The sequence below is a fragment of the Carassius gibelio genome, chromosome A5 (genome assembly GCF_023724105.1).
Source record: "Carassius gibelio isolate Cgi1373 ecotype wild population from Czech Republic chromosome A5, carGib1.2-hapl.c, whole genome shotgun sequence".
Lineage (NCBI taxonomy): Eukaryota > Metazoa > Chordata > Actinopteri > Cypriniformes > Cyprinidae > Carassius > Carassius gibelio.
Window position 1 is genome coordinate 6626890 of NC_068375.1, and position 13808 is coordinate 6640697.

A 13808-nucleotide genomic window follows, 5' to 3' on the forward strand; every position below is an offset into this window, starting at 1 on the left:
AATTTAAAATATATTTTGATAACTTTTTTAGAAAGGTTGTCATGAGGTTAGGGTTGAACAGGTTGTAGGCACCTGTGCAACCCACACATCCAATCTCATCAACAGAAATTAGCTAAATTTTGGAAAAATGATAACACCAAGTCCACTTACTGTACTGTGTTCAGCCTGCCCTGTTAATGATCATGTCTTCTATGCAATTTTGAAAAGTTCAACTTTTATATTGTGTTTGTTTCTAATTGTTGAAATCAGGCCACATTTTATGAGTAATCAATGCAGAATCCAGATATTGTCAGTTGAATTGGCTTTAAATCTTCAGAACAATTCAACAATTTAAAATTCTTTTGACATATTTTTATGAGGCTTCAGAGATGATTCCATGCAAAGTTTCATGAATGCAGAATTGGACAAATGGCTTTGGAGAAGATTTAAAATGTAGTTGTTTTAAAATTCAGAATGACCAACAAGGAAATGGAGTAGATTAATGATTTTAAACAACAATGAAAAAATATTCCATCTGCAAACCCTTGCAGCAAATAATAACAAGATCTAACACAATCTACGCAAACCAGTTCATCTGTACTCTGTGGCAGCTTCTTTTACAGCACATTCACACACATTGTCCTAATGTGTCTGAAATGTGTCTTTAATGCATTATTTACTTTAGCATTAGCAATAATAATGAAATGATTTAATTTGTTTCTTATTTTTAAACTACTTGGAGTTAAATAATTACAGGCTGCTGGGGTCTAGGCTTCTTGTTTGTAATGTTTTCTGTGTTATATGAGACTTGTCCAACACTTGCTATACCTCAATAAAATAAAAGTGTTTAAAACTGTTAGAATATTAATTTTCCAATCTAAAAGCAAAACATGAAAATAACTATATTAGAGATGGGAAACTGAGCACACAAGGTATCCTCTGCAGCCATCTACTGGTTATAGCAGTAATGTTGCGACATTTTCTCAACCCTTTTCACCCCGGAGTTTGCTTCTCTGATTGAAAGCTAATGTTTAATTGATAATAGAAAAATGTATAATATTTACTTGAATTGTCTGCCATTCTTTGCCTGTGTGTTTCCATTCCAGACAATGTCACCTTTATCATAAAAAAGAAAATTCCCTGAAAGGAGGGCTCCAAACTGTCCTCAACCTGAAAAAAAATAAATAAATAAAAATAAGGGTGAAAATGTCAGCAAATGTCTGGCTGTTGATTTCACCTTTAATAAAAACATCCAACCAACCAATCAATCAATAAAACCTTGTGATGATCATTAAAGCTTTTGCACTGTGACAGTATAATGTATATAATGCATTAACTTATTACTGCAACATTAAACCGTGTTAATTGTACTGAACTGAAAACATGCTTATATGTTTATAAAGGACAGGAAGATTTGTATTACTTTATAACAGTAAAGAGTGTGGAGACTGCAAGGAAGCATGTCACATTCAGCACCAGGGAGAGCACCATCAGTGCCACCCTGTGATGTTCAGGACCAGGAATAGCTTCTCCGAAACAGGTGTGCACAGTTCCTCTTCTGATAGTGAGTCTCAGCTGCAGGATGTGGGGCACAATCAGCAATCACACAAAAGGGAACAAAGGAGTCACAATAGGAGACGAGGAAGGGAAGTGAGCAATCACTAAGCGTAGAAGGTTCCACAGCCCAAGCATTGAACTATCCCAAAGTAAACCACACTCTGGAGGACAAAGGCCTAGTGGAGGACGTAAGTAGCCTGCGGGCATGATTTGAGCCACGTATAAGATTTCAGACAAGAGAATGGAGGAGATCCCAACCGCCATTCTGCAGGCACAAACCGCACTGAATGCAGCAGTCACCAAACTCTGCCGAAGGACTGAGGCTCATTGTAGGAGATCCCAAGATTATTTTACCAAAATGTCTAGAGAAGATTGTTGAAACCTACCTGGATCTCTATTGAAAAGACTGCCCAAGATGGCCTAGGGCAGACTGGGCAAACCTGATATTTACTAAGCTAACTGGAGAAGCACAGAAGGCCTGCCGTGACCTCAGTGTTTAAGCATCCAACTATGAAGTGGTCACGAGAGCAGTCCTTGCCCAGTATGGGCTCCACCTTCGTGCCAAGGCCCAGCACATCCATAAGTGGGAATACCATGCAACACTTCAAGTCTGGGCCCAAGTGACTATGTAAACCTGTATGTTGAGAAGCTGGCTGGAGGAAGGAGATTGACCACCTGCTACAGAAAGAGTAGTGGCTGATCGACGCATAAGGAGCCTCCCTACAGATGCAAAAAAAAATGTGTGGCTAAACAAGGACCACAAAGTGTAGAGGCCTTAAAGGGTTAGTTCATCCAAAAATCAAAATTATGTCATTAAGAACTCACCCTCATGTCGTTCCAAACCCGTGAGACCTCCGTTTATCTTCAGAACACAGTTCGAGATATTTTAGATTTAGTCCGAGAGCTCTCAGTCCCTCCATTGAAGCTGTGTGTACGGTCTACTGTCCATGTCCAGAAAGGTAAGAAAAACATCATCAAAGTAGTCCATGTGACATCAGAGGGTCAGTTAGAATTTGTTGAAGTATCAAAAATACATTTTGGTCTAAAAATAGCAAAAGCTATGACTTTATTCAGCATTGTCTTCTCTTCCGTGTCTGTTGTGAGAGAGTTCAAAACAAAGCAGTTTGCGAACGGATCATTCGATGTAACTGGATCTTCTTGAACCAGTCCACCAAATCGAACTGAATCGTTTGAAAAGGTTCGCGTATACAATAAGCATTAATCCACAAATGAGTTAAGTTGTTAACTTTTTTAATGTGGCTGACACTCCCTCTGAGTTAAAACAAACCAATATCTCAGAGTAATTCATTTACTCAAACAGTAGACTGACTGAACTGCTGTGAAGAGAGAACTGAAGATGAACACCGAGCCAAGCCAGATAATGAACAACAGACACTGAAGAGAAGACAATGATGAATACACACCGTTTCAATGGAGGGACTGAGAGCTCTCGGTCTAAATATAAAATATCTTAAACTGTGTTCCGAAGATAAACGGAGGTCTTACGGGTTTGGAACGACATGAGGGTAAGTTATTAATGACATCATTTAGATTTTTCGGTGAACTATCCCTTTAAGTAGAGGCCACAGAAGAACCTGAAGGGGTACAAATACTTGATGACATAGAATCCCACAAAGCATTTTCTGAATTTCCTCCAGGGAGGAAGGTTGGGACGGGTGGTTGAAGGCCAATTACTAGATGGGGTGAGTGAACTCGCTTATCCACATTTCATGATAAAGAATAAACCGTTGAATAGAATGGATCTGCAAAGGGGTGAAATTATGGAACAGTTGTTGGTTCCCAAGCCATATACCTCTAAGGTTTTGTACAAACCCGATTGCAAAAAAGGAAGGAAATAAAATAAAATAATTTGTAATAACATGGTGTAGCCACTGGATACCTTTTTGACTGTATGTATATATATATATATATATATATATATATATATATATATATCCCCTATTGTTGAGAAAAGTGTTTTCAGAAATAATTTTACGATTTTAATTGGAAAAGCTGTTGCAGGTTTGTAAATTTTGTATGTCCTCTTTTTTTTTTTTTTTTTTTTTTTCACACATGGCAAGTGCCACAAGTAATTACATTCCATCACATTCCAATAAAGTAAATATGCGTAATAATCAATCATATTTCATTCATCAATCACAAGGATCTCTGGGTTCTTCCAGATGCTGGCTTTAAAGTGGATCAATTCAGGTATGGTGGCCAGAAGGTCCTAAAATAGGACTACTGACAGGAATTCGCTGAAATCCACCATACAGTTGCCAGTAGCTACAGAGTTAAACACTGATAGGCCAGTGGTGCATCTGTATACACACTCTCCTCATGCAGTGGACCACTGATTCTCCTCAGCCAGCGACTCACGCAGCCGACCACTGACTCTCGTCAGCCGGTGACTCACTTTCCTCATGCAGTGGACCACCAAGCCAACCCTCACCATTGATTTTGTGTGGCGGGAAGCTGCGTCCTTGTCTTTTTTTATTTATTATAACAAGATATACAACAATTTCTAAAAGCTCAGCAATATAAAATAAAAGGCACAGGTCAGGTGAAGGTGTACAGCAAATGGCTAAATCCCCATTATTATGTTTTTATAAGCTGTCGACCACAGGAAATGTCATCGAGAACGTTACTTAAAAATAAATTATTAAGCATTTAATCTTAACTTCAATTTTTTTGTATATTTATATAAATATTATATTCAACTGTACTGTAGCTAATTTCACATAATGATTACAAAATCATAATTTAAAAAGATGTATGAAAAATTTGCCTTATTAAATAAACTATTATTTATAATCTCTTTTCTTTATTGGTGCAAATGGATGAATTTTGGTCAATATTTTGCTAAATGTGTTTTTGTGTTGGTAGTAGTGCTGTCATGGATAAATAATGATGACAATGAGACCACCAGTAGGTGACAGCAAATCCGTGCTTTAATAAATTATTTATTAAAACGTTCAAATTAAATTATTAATTCAAAACTGCTGATTCAAATAGAAAGGAAACAAGTGAGTCCATCTGAATGGACTATTGTCAAACTCTAAAATCAGATTATTTTAATACAAAAAAACGCCATTATTCTATTAGAAAAATAATTCATAAACGTATATATTATCAACATAATATTTTAGTTTGTCATGTATACTTTTTCATTTGATCAGATAACATTTTAAAGTGTCATATGGTCATGTTCCAACATGCCCCGCAGATGTTACAATGTACTCCACCTATGGGGCATGTTGACACATTTCACTTCAATTTTTTGAGGGTAAATAAAGAAAAACGTATACACTGTAATTATGAAACAAAGCCAGTGTTGGGAATGTTACTTTGGAAATGTAATAGGTTACAGATTACAAGTTACCCTATTTAAAATGTAATAGTAGTGTAACTTTTTCAATTATTTTATTGATGTAACTGATTACTTTTGATTACTTTTTGGTTTAAAGGGGGGGTGAAATGCTTGTTTTCACTCAATATCCTGTTAATCTTGAGTACCTATAGAGTAGTACTGCATCCTTCATAACTCCAAAAAGTCTTTAGTTTTATTATATTCATAAGAGAAAGATAGTCTGTACCGATTTTTCCCGAAAAAACACGACCGGCTGGAGGCGCGACGTGTGGGCGGAGCTAAAGAATCACAAGCGCAAGTAGGCTTTTGCGTTGAGAGCGTTTGGAAGCGGTGGCATTACCATGAGGAAAAAAACATCCAAAACAAACCATGGCTAACAGTCAGATTCAGCGTATATTTATGATCCAGAATCAGATCCAGAGGCTGAAATTTAACAAGAGCAGCATCAGCAACGACGTCTCTATGTGGTATGTACTGAAACTGTATATATTTGCTTAGCGGTTATGGAAAATGACTAAGTTCCACTTTATGTCGTCTTTTTTTTTTTTTTACATGTGGAAAGTGCAGTTTGATGACAACATCGCATGTTGTTTACTTGATGTGCTTACGCGCCGATAGCTAAGTTAACAACACAAAGATATTTGAAGCAGTTTTACCCACCGCATGCGGTTCCAACACACAATCGTGACCCTTTTTCGTTGGGACTGCATTATCCTTAATAAATAAACGATGTGCAAATCCGGCGTCAAACTGAGCCTTGTTTGTAAAACAAGCATCTTCGAAATGGAGGGAACAAACAAAAACACTTGCACAACTCCGTTGATGCTCTGTAAAAATAAACTCCATCCACTGGTCCCTTAATGCTGTTTTTTTTTTGGTAATCTGTGCAGGGTTGTCTTGCCCTGGCAACCAAAAACACACTCCTTTTGTGACATTTTGCGACGCTCTCGCTCTGATCAGTGAAGTCTGTTGTGCTCTCAGTGCTCTGCTATACGGGAGTGCGCGGTCTTCCGGCAGAAGTGCCCTCAGGACCCATATAAGGAAATTCCGCTCCATCTAACGTCACGCAGAGCCATACTCGAAAAAAACTTTCCGAAACTTGTGACAAACCGGAAGGAGTATTTTTGTTCCAAACGTACAACTTAATTTTTGAAACTTTGTCCATGTTTAGCATGGGAATCCAACTCTTTAACAGCGTAAAAAACTCAGTATGCATGAAATAGCATTTCACCCCCCCCCCCTCTTTAAGATGATCAAATTTGAACACATCTACCACAAAATCAGACTTTAGTACTGCCTTTTATTTTGAGATTGATCTGAAGTTTAATGGAGATTTAAAATCATAAGAAATTGTTTAGTGAAACATAATTACAGAAAATACTGCTGCTAACAATGGTTAAAAAAAAAAGTTAATTAAAAATAAATAAATAAAAGCATATACATCAACTCAAATATGTTTATCTAATAAGCATATGCCCTATTCTGTGTACTAAACTCCTGAAACATTGCTGTCACTTTGTATATGATGATAGTTTTCTCAAAATATGTTAACTGCTCATGAAGTGATTCAGAGCAGTTCTAGAGATTATGTTTATGTGTTCATGTACTCATGTATTGAGGCGGCAGAGGCTGAAAACCCTGCAAGCTTCAGTAGGCCTATGTATAGTAAATGAAGCCGCATGTCTGTGCCATTAATTTCCACGAGGGACGGACTAGGAATAAATTTCAGACCAGGAAATCTCAAACTCATACAAACAAATTCATGGGCTACACTATTTTTTGTATGGACCTGACAAAAAAGGTTTAAATCTTTAGTTTGGGGACATAAAATAATTAAAAGTTCTCTCCTGAACAGCACCTTCATTTCCATTTTTCTTTTCAGTCTCTTTATTTTCCCCTTTATCCATCTCTCACATCACTTTTATACTCAAGATTTAACAACACTATACTTTTTAAATTGCCTACATGTCAAAATGAGTGCATCACTACAATATTTTATAGAAAAATCCTATACAGAAAATGAGTCATGTTTTTCCCTTACAAAAATTAACTATGCTTTTATTATATAAAAGTACAGTAACCATGTTTTATTTATTATTATTATTATTATTATTATTATTATTATTATTATTATTATTATTATTTATTTATTTATTTATTTATTTATTTTTGCAAATGGATTACCATTTGTATTTGTTTTTAAATAGATACATTTGTAAATTAATTTTTAATTGGTGGCATGGTTTAACAATAGTAACCTTTGTCTCTGGATTTATAGCAAGATATAAAAACTTTGAAAAAGGTTGTGTAGTTGTCTGTCGTAGTGCCCCCTAAACAGTAAACATCTGTTAATAATAATAATAATAATAATAATAACATTTGTTATGTTTAATAGAAATCATCACTCATACAGCAGCCATTTATCTCATCTTTGTTTATTTGTGTTTGTATACATACAATATCCACGCTATATAGTCTAATGGTGCGCACATTTGGAGAAATAATAATTCCTCTTCAGGAACTCGAACTGCATCGAACGCTTTTTATCGTGTGTAATCTGTCCAATGTAAGGGCGTGACGTCACGGGCGGGGTGCCACGCAGCTGACTTCAGGTTCTTGTCTTTCAGCAAGCGCTCTGTGTGTGCATGTCATTCTGTCTTGTCAGTCTTATTTATTGTCGTTTGGCACTATTAGCTCCTTTAAGTAGCTATAGAATGTCAAAGAGCAAAGCTAAGCCTAGGCATCTGAAGGGTGAATCCAGACCGCGGTTCAGATTGTGTGTTCCTCCCTGCTCAACAATGCTAAATATTAGAGGTGGGGATAAACACAGTCTGTGCATGGTCTGCCCGGGATCAAAGCGCGCTGCGTATGATTTCATGTGCGCTTCGATCCCAGTGGGCTCTCTTCGAGAAGTGAGCCTTTGCCAACGTGCCGCCGAGGCGGAGCGGCGCCAGCATTCATTGGGTTCACAGATCGATCTGCTGGAGGGAATGGCACGTCCTTATCTCCTACCTTACCCATCAGATCTGCCCGATTCCTGGGTTCAGAAGTCCGAGCTTCCGTTCTTGGCCTTGCACTCTCATCCCGCACATTCACAAAATGTGTAGATGCAGGGCATCCACATTCTGAACTATATCGACGATTGGTTGATTTTAGCTCAATCAGAGAAGATGGTGGTTCGACATTGAGATGTCGTTCTCGCACATATGGGGGAGCTGGGTTTGAGACAGAACACCAAGAAGAGTGTACTTTCTGAAGTTCAGAGAACCACCTAGTGTGGGGGCGTAGTGTGGGATGCGACTACGATGCAGGCATGTCTGTCTCCTGCTCGGATTGAGTCAATCCTTACCTCAGCCAAGAGAGTCAGAGAAGGCCAGTCATTCACTGTCAAGCAGTTTCAGAGACTGTTAGGGCTTATGGCAGCTGCGTCCAACATGATACCTTTTGGCCTCCTGCACATGAGACCCCTAGAGTGGTGGCTCAAGATCAAGGGATTTTCCCTGTGGGGGAATCCATTACGAACTATCAAAGTCACACGGCGATGCCTTCGTGCTTCAGATATATGGAAGAAACCTTGGTTCTTGAATCAGGGCCCGGTGCTGGGAGCTCTTGGTTGCCGTGTAACGCTAGCGACAGACGCGTCCCTCACAAGTTGGGGTGCGGTCATGAGTGGCAAACGTTCCCATGGTCTGTGGAGCGGTCGCCATCTGACACGGCAAACCAGTTGTCTAGATATGCTAGCTGTGCATCGAGCATTGAAATATTTCCTCCCAGACCTGAGAGGTCACCATGTGTTGTTGCCCACCGACAGCACATTGGCGATCTCTTATATCAGACACCAGAGAGATCTGCATTCACGTCCCTTGTTCAAGCTGGCACACCAGATCCTTCTGTGGTCCCAGGACAAACTCCTCTCGTTCAGAGCAGTGTACATCCTGGGAGATTGACTGTGGGAGCAGACATACTGTCGAGACAGGGGCCGAGGCCTGAGGGGCTTCACCCTAAGGTGGTGAAGTAGATATGGAGAGTTTTTGGACCTCTTTGCGAATCAAGAGATATCGCAATGTCTCCTCTGTTTCTCTCTAGTTCATCCAACTCCTCTGGGACTGGACGGTATGGTACAGACCAGGCTGAGGCTTTGTCTGTATGCCTTTCCCCCTATTGCTCTGCTCCTGGGAGTTCTGGCGAGAGTACGCCTGGACGGGGTCTGTCTTCTATTAGTAGCCCCGTTCTGGCTGGGGCCAGTATGGCTTGCAGATCTGTTCTCTCCTCAACGGCTCTCCATGGGAGATTACGATCAGGACAGATCTACTCTCTCAGGCACAGGGCAAAATAATTCACCCTCATCCGGAGTTGTGGAAGTTGTGGGTGTGGTCCCTGAGGGGTGCAGAGACCGCCAGTTTGACCCTGTTAACTGCCCAGTTGGTACAGTTCTTGAGTTTCTCCATGCTAGGCTCTCTGTGGGGTGAACTCACTCCACCTTAAAGGTGTACGTGGCGGCCTCCAATACGTACCTCCAGTACAGTCCCGTGTTCCCCCCTGGGACTTGGTTGTGGTGTTAGAGGCTGTTTGTAAAGCTCCATTTGAGCTGATTCATGATATCTCAGATAGACATCTGACCCTTAAGACTGCCCTATTACTGGCTATTACTTCTCTAATGAGAGTTGGATATCTTCAGGCCCTTTCGGTGGCCCCTACCTACTTAGACTTTGCCCCTGGTATGGCCAAAGCATTTTTATACCCTCGAGCAGATTACGTTTCTAAAATTCCCTCTGTTATGCCACAACCCATAGTACTGCAGGCCTTCTGCCCTCCTCCCTTTTGGGAGCCAGACCAGGAGAAGATAAACTGTCTGTGGTCCCAGGACAAACTCCTCTCGTTCGGAGCAGTTTACATCCTGGGAGACTGACTGTGGGAGCAGACATACTGTCGAGACAGGGGCCGAGGCCTGAGGGGCTTCACTCCGAGGTGGTGAAGTAGATATGGAGAGTTTTTGGACCTCTTTGCGACTCAAGAGATATCGCAATGTCTCCTCTGTTTCTCTCTGGTTCATCCAGCTCCTCTGGGACTGGACGGTATGGCACAGACCAGGCTGAGGCTTTGTCTGTATGCCTTTCCCCCATCACTCTGCTCCTGGGAGTTCTGGCGAGAGTACGCCGTGACGGGGTCTGTCTTCTATTAGTAGCCCCGTTCTGGCTGGGGCCAGTATGGCTCGCAGATTTGCTCTCTCCTCGACGGCTCTCCATGGGAGATTCCGATCAGGACAGATCTACTCTCTAAGCCGCAGGGCAAAATAATTCACCCTCATCCAGAGTTGTGGAAGTTGTGAGTGTGGTCCCTGAGGGGGCACAGTTCATAGCTTCCGGTCTCTCAACTGAGGTTGTTGAGACCCTCCTCCAATCCAGAGCTCCTTCTACGAGGAAACTGTATGCCCTAAGGTGGAAGCTCTTCACCTCATGGTGCAGAGACCGCCAGCTTGACCCTGTTAACTGCCCAGTTGGTACAGTTCTTGAGTTTCTCCATGCTAGGCTCTCTGCAGGGTTAACTCACTCCACCTTAAAGGTGTAAGTGGCGGCCTCCAATACGTACCTCCAGTTCGGTCCCGTGTTCCCCCCTGGGACTTGGTTGTGGTGTTAGAGGCTGTTTATAAAGCTCCATTTGAGCTGATTCATGATATCTCAGATAGACATCTGACCCTTAAGACTGCTCTATTACTGGTTATTACTTCTCCAAAGAGAGTTGGAGATCTTCAGGCCCTCTTGGTGGCCCCTACCTACTTAGACTTTGCACCCTGGTATGGCCAAAGCATTTTTATACCCTCGAGCAGATTATGTTTCTAAAGTTCCCTCTGTTATGCCACAACCCATAGTACTGCAGGCCTTCTGCCCTCCTCCCTTTCGGGAGCCAGACCAGGAGAAACTAAACTGTATGTGTCCAGTTCGAGCGCTGGACGCATACATCCACAGAGCTGCCCTGTGGAGAAAATCAGACCAATTGCTTGTTTGCTACGGTCCCCCTCAAAAGGTTTTCCTGCCTCTAAGCAGACCCTAAGTCGTTGGATAGTCGAGGCTATCAACATCTCCTATGAGTCCTCTGGTCTTTCCCTTCCTTTGGGAGCCAAGGCTCACTCCACTCGGGGTATGGCTGCCTCTAAGTCCTTCTTAGCAGGTGTTTCCATCTTGGAAATCTGCAACGCTGCGGGATGGTCCACGCCCTCTACATTTGCCAGATTCTACAATCTCGATATGCGAGCCGCTCCTGGCTCTTCTGTCCTCTTGCCTTAGATGTGCTCTTCGGATACACACTAGGCAGGGGCTTGGAGGTCTGGCAGCTTTGGCACATCATTACCCAAAGCGTTCGATGGAAGGAACGAGAAGGAACGAGACGCTGCATCGCATAGCCATACTCCCGGCACCCCTGCCGGCGCTTGCTTCCCTAGTCGAAGCTCAAGTCAGCTGCATGGCACGTGCCTTTATAGATTCCTGGTTACAACATTACCCCGCCCGTGACGTCACACCTTTCCATTGGACAGATTGCACACGATATTCAGAGTTGATCTTGCCAAAGCCATTTCCCAAAGCGTTCAACGCAGCATCTCATTACTTCGAGGAACTAGGGTTACATTCGTAACCTAGAGGCATTTTATGACATGTTTGTAAAATATTTTGTCATACAGAATAACATTTCTATTCATTTTGCACTGATTTATGCGATCTGAAGAGCAAAGACAGCTAAAAGAGCTATCAATTACTCTCCTCTTATTGATTCGCATCAGCTATGACATCAATGTGATATCATTAATTTATAAAGCTGTCAATCATCTCACATGAACCACGTGACCAAAAGGATGTCAGCAAAATGATCTCTGTTTTGCCATTTAGTAAACTTTTCAACCATATTATTCCTTCTTATGTCTCTTTAACAAGAATTTAGATTAATTAATTAATTGAATAGTGATTGTGTGACCTATATGAGGGAACAACCAGTGATACCCTTCGTAGTAATATCAAATGATAGCCTATAGAGATGTCATCACGATACACATAAACTGGTAGGCAGTGGCCCACTTTACACGATGTGGTCACCCAGAATTTATAGTTTACACACCTATTTTTTACCACACCATACTACACCTCTGCGACCATGATTTATTAGAGATTTAATTATCGAATGGCGGATTCGGAAATGATCGCTTTAGTACATTCGGCAGGCAATTATACAATAATAATATTGTCCGGTCCACACCTGTTTCCCACAGACACGCAGAACGTGCTGGACTCATATTGTATTTTGCGGCTTAATATTCACAGACACTAGTCCATATCATGTTTTGATTCAAGTGTACTGACCTACTTTTGATTTATTTGCCCAAAATGTGTCATTTTCAGTTATGCAATAGCAATCCCGTTTTTATGACTGGATTATACGAACCATACTATGTTCCGGATCGCGGAAATTATAGGGCCAAATGTCTCAGAATAGTTGGTGCAATTTGGGAAAGAAATCAATTCAATCTGTATGTGGATGTGTGAAATATTCAAATGTAATCCCCTTCGTAATCTTTACAATTTTCATAAGTAACTGGAATTTATTTACTCATTTGTTCTTAGTAACTGTAATGGTTACATTTATTTAGTAATTAGATTGCTTAAAGGTGCAAGAAAAGGTGCATTTCTATTAAAGACACGTCCCTGTGAAGATGGCAAGTTTATTAATAAATAATTAAAATGTCTTTTCCCTTGACACGTTCATAATCACTTTCCTGGTACTTTGAGGATTTCGTCACAGCACGGCAAAGGGCACTGTGGAAGAAACAGAGTTTGGGTACAAATGCATAGAAAATTACTTTTTACTGAACTGAAATAAAAAAGCCAACAAGGAAAAAACCAAACAGAAACAGATTAAACATGGACGAAGAGCTGTTGCAAAACACAATTAACATTTAACACAGCCAGACAGAGTGGTCCATTAGACAAGAATATATAGTCCATGATAATGGGCAACAGCTCTCTGTGTGTGTGTGTGTGTGTGTGTGTGTGTGTGTGTGTGTGGCAAGATGGCGACAGGTTGTAGGTCATTTGCAGATGAATGCCAAAATGCTACTCGGAAAACCTAAATAACCACACCCATTGTAATTGCCATCGTTAATGCAATAGGTGCAGATGAAATGCTTTGGCAACTGTTATGGACTATGTGCTTAGCTGCAATAATCAAGCTTGCATACAAACAAGCATTACTCACCGGGAGCATTTAAAAACAGTCGCTGATAACACCCGTTTCCTCCCATGAATCCCATGTACCGGGAGAAGAGCTTATGGTCTTCCAGCAGTATGTTTGTCCGCTGTCTGGGCATCAGTGGATGGCTTTTTAGGCTCATGAAAAAACATCAAACGCCGGGCCTACTAAGTTCAACAAGTAGCTTTCCTCTAGTTAGGTTGTCCGCTGGGTTGTTCTTAGAATCCACATAACACCACTCCAGGCCTTTAGTGAGCTCCTGAATCTCAGCTACCCTTGTTCCAACGAAAACTTTGTAACGGCAAGAATCAGAGGTGAGCCAGTGGAGTACAGTGGTAGAGTCAGTCCACAGAATAGTCTTTCTGATACGAAGGGTGAGCTCTGTTTGGAGGTGTCGTGGCAAAATTTAAATCAACTCTCATCAGCATAAGAGACAGACTCATTCTCAGGTATAATTAAAAAAGAAAGCTTCTATTCTTTGCAAAGAAGGTCAGACAGTCATACAGCAACACTGAGTTCCTGCAGAGTGAAACCGACCCAGGAAGAGGGCAGTCCTCCACCTTTTATACCTCTGCTGCTTCCAAGGTTATACAGTCTGAACAGCTGTAACTTTCCACACATAACAAGGAACACTCTCTATGGGCTGTTTCTCACACATTTAGGACTT

General features: G+C 41.1%; 1 protein-coding gene across 1 annotated transcript in view; it reads right to left on the minus strand.

The window, feature by feature from the left end:
* The window catches only part of LOC127990179 (uncharacterized), a 163891-nt gene that overhangs the window by 118399 nt on the left and 31684 nt on the right, over positions 1 to 13808 (minus strand). The window lies entirely within an intron of this gene.